The following is a 3,759-nucleotide window of genomic DNA, read 5'->3' as shown; positions in this document are numbered from 1 at the left end:
TCCTCCTCCTCCTCCTCCTCCTCCTCCTCCTATTGCTCAAACTCTGGTGCCTTCCAAACACTAGAGTATGTCTGGAAACACCTCATGAAGGGTCAAAATGGGCTCAATTTGAAGAGTGCACAACAGGGATCTTCTTCCAAATCTGGAAACTTGAAAGGTGATGACCTTCGGGCTATTAAAAGAGAGCTGACTCAGATAAAATAAAAGGTGGATTCTCTGCTGGAAAGCCTGGACAAATTGAAAAAGAACAAAGCAAACAAGCAGAGATGAGGAATGAAAAGTCTGAAGTAGAGTAGAGCAGCGTCTCTGTGGAGAAATAGGAGACTAGAGTGAAGATGGAGTGTGAGGCAGGTGCTGAAGAGGCTGACCTGCTGGATGATGACAATAATGAAGATGGGAGGATAACCAGCTGAAGTTAATCAAGGATAATGAAAAAGAGGCTGAGAAAGAATATCACAGTAACAGTACCAATGGGGAGGATGACTACTAGGCACATAATAGAGGTTAAAAATCTTATCCAGTTTTTCATTTACTTAGGTATTTGTGACAGATCAAAGTAACACCAGATTATCTCCCCTAGTATCTTCTGCACGTTCTCACTGTTCTCCCTCCTTCTGCTTCCCGTGTTTATTAATTCATGAGTGCCCTGCACCTAGCTCCATGTTCACTCACCTTGATGCTCCTTAGTAGTTTCGTTAAGTCTTAACCTGTAAGTTTTGCTTTAATTTTGATTCTTCTTTGACTTAACAATAAAAAGATGTATGGTTTTTATCAACTGTCTCCAAAATAATCTCTTGTTATTCCGGGAGTACAGTTCTTTCCATTTATAATTTCAGTATTGCTTCCCTAACTGCAGAGGCGTCTCATTTACTTGGAGCCCTAAGAGCAGCTTTGCATTAAAGCTGTGTGTTTTCCCTCACATGGGTGGGGCTGTTCAACACGAATAGAACCATGTATATTTTGTGAATGGCAGTTGGCATGTCAAATGCATCTTTCAGGAAAATAGTGTAATAGTCTTAATATTTGTTCCCTAAAGTTATACCATGTGTTATTTTTGTGAAGAGCCAGATGGTTGGGATCTTTTTCAATTCTTTATTAAACAAACAAACACACAAAAAAGGAATGGTCCTAGAAATAAGTGGATAAATAAAATAAACTGCAGCTTGCTGTAATTTGATCTCCTTACTTGACTTTAATAAATAATAATAATAACAGTAATAATAGTGATACAATTACATAATTGCATAGTATTATGTAATGCATCATTCTGATGATTTATGTTGTTTCCCTTTAGCAGTTGTGATAGTTGATATAAAATTTAATTTTGTTACTAAAAAAATGAAAAACAATTTCCCCACCTATCTAGCATTTCTGAAAGGATGTTTCCTGTGAAAGGCCAACTTTGATACCACAGGGTAAATTGAGGAAGGTTGAGTGTGGAGTCAGCAATTGATCACTCAACTGGCATCTAGCAATTTCCAGGGTGATCCATACAGGAAAAGCAAACAAACAATGAACAATAAGCAAAAAACATGCCTGTAAGATAAAAATATGACTAAATTAAGATTAGTTAGAGGCAAATACATGATTCCTGATGACAGAATCCATCATTAATTTTATGTTCCTAAAAAGTGAAGTTTTAGGTGAAGAAGTATATTCCATTCAAACATTAGTCAAAAGAAATGATAGGAAATCAAAGCAATAGATTTCTTAATATATCATTCTTTATATTTATATCAGCACAAGTCATTTGCCTTTGTTTTCAGAGCTGTAGTGGATGATGGATCATAATTCTTTAAGAACTTTATTATCACATTACCTATAGTAAATCTTTGATTCTTTAGTTCAAAGTATCTACCAAGAAGTGCTAGAAATATGTTTACTTATCAAATCTTGATATAATTTAAAGAAGAGCACATTTCAAAGACCATATATCATTAATAATTTGATGAAGTAGATGGCATAATAATAGTATTGATACTATCTTCAATAAAAGAGCCACTAAACAGCAATTAAACTGGAATATTTAAGTACTAACTTTATATTTTTGGCACTTTACACAAACTTTAATAATGTATTCTTTGATATGTTAATAACTGTACCAGGGAGAGTAACAATCGATGAAGAATCCTGAAGCTCAGTAGTCTTTTCATCAGATTATAATATAACATAGAACAAATATGACTGCATCTAGAAGTTACCTAGAGCACATCAAGGAGGGACTTTCCAGTTTCCTTCCACAGGGCAAGGCAGCTATAAACCTGGGGCATCTAGCCAGACTACAAATGTGAAAAGAGGCATTAAGTACTTTTTTTTTTTTTGATGATAATGGAGAATTATATATAAATTCGTCAGACAGTAAAAATGCAAATAAGATATACAATGAACATAGTGTGTGATTATCTTTGAAGTCTAGAACACAAAAAGCACACACTATCTATGTATCTATCATTTACCATCTCTATCTATCTACCTACCTATTACTATTCTATCATCTGTCTGTCTATATATCTGATCTTAAAACATTCTCTCATCTATAATTTCTAGACATTAAAATATTTTTAAGGTTTAAAACCAAAGCCTTCGTTTCATCAGTAGATTGTTAGTCAGAAAATGAATGGAAAAAAATATGTATGTGAAAATTGAATTTACTTTTGGTTATTATATAGTAATAATTGTCTTCTCATTGACAACACAAATAGGTGGGAAGATTTTTTTTTTTTTTTAGATTTTTCTTTATTTACATGTATATTTCTCCTTTACCAGTTTCCCCTCCAAAAAACAAACAGACAAACATACAAAAACAACAAGAACAAACCCTTGTTGCCTCCTCCCTCCCCATGCCTGCCACCCCACTCTCTCCCACTTATTGGCCCTGGCATTCCCCTACACTGGGGCACAGAACCTTCACAGGGCCGAGGTCCTCTCCTCCTATTGATGATCGAATTTGCAATCTTCTACTATACACATGCTGCCAGAACAATCAGACCCACCATGTCCAGTCCTTGGTTGGTGTTGAGACCCTGGGAGCTCTGAGGGTACTACTTAGTTCATATTGTTGTTCGTCCTAAGGGGCTGCAAACCCCTCAGCTCCATAGGTCCTTTCTCTAACTCCTTCATTGGGGACTGTGTACTCAGTTCAATGGATGGATGTGAGCCTCTACATCTTTGGTGGTTCCTCCAGAAAAAGGTGGGAAGATATTATCCAACAAGAATTGCTGTCTCATCATTGCTTTTCATTTAATTTTTAGTGTTGTATGGTGCCAATGCCTCTCTTTCTTTCAGATATAGATTATAGATTTCAGTGGAATAAACAATAACAAAGTCTAAATGAAGTAGCAAAGAAGAAAGCACTAGAATCAACTGGGAGCTGAACTACCCATAAGGTCACATTACTCAGTCTATTTAAGGGCCTTATTAACTTTAACTGAAGTTACAGTGTTTACCCTTTGATTTTGTTAAGTAGAAATGAATACTTAAATTCATTCTGATGATCACTGTATCTCCTTCTCCAGGAATGTTGAGGGACATTTTGATGAAAGCCACTGATGTGATTTTGTCTACTGAGCATACATTTATAGAGTAAATAAATGATGGGATATATTTCCACAGTAAAATTTATACTATGTGGTATATATAAATCTATTTTAATTTTAGGTTCAGAAACAAATGCATTGAATGATGTCTAAATTTTCATAACTATGAGTGTGGTGGTTTGGATAGTCATGGCCCCTATAGACTCATGTGTTTGAATTCTTG

General features: G+C 35.3%; 1 pseudogene; it reads left to right on the top strand.

Annotated features, from left to right (window-relative positions):
* The window catches only part of LOC116099926, a 1,020-nt pseudogene extending 512 nt beyond the window's left edge, over window positions 1-508 (top strand).
* Window positions 509-3,759: the final 3,251 nt, after the last annotated feature.

This window comes from Mastomys coucha, unplaced genomic scaffold, assembly GCF_008632895.1.
Source record: "Mastomys coucha isolate ucsf_1 unplaced genomic scaffold, UCSF_Mcou_1 pScaffold20, whole genome shotgun sequence".
In the NCBI taxonomy this organism is placed as follows: domain Eukaryota; kingdom Metazoa; phylum Chordata; class Mammalia; order Rodentia; family Muridae; genus Mastomys; species Mastomys coucha.
Note: the sequence above shows the minus strand (reverse complement) of the source record. Positions and strands in the feature narration are given on the sequence as shown.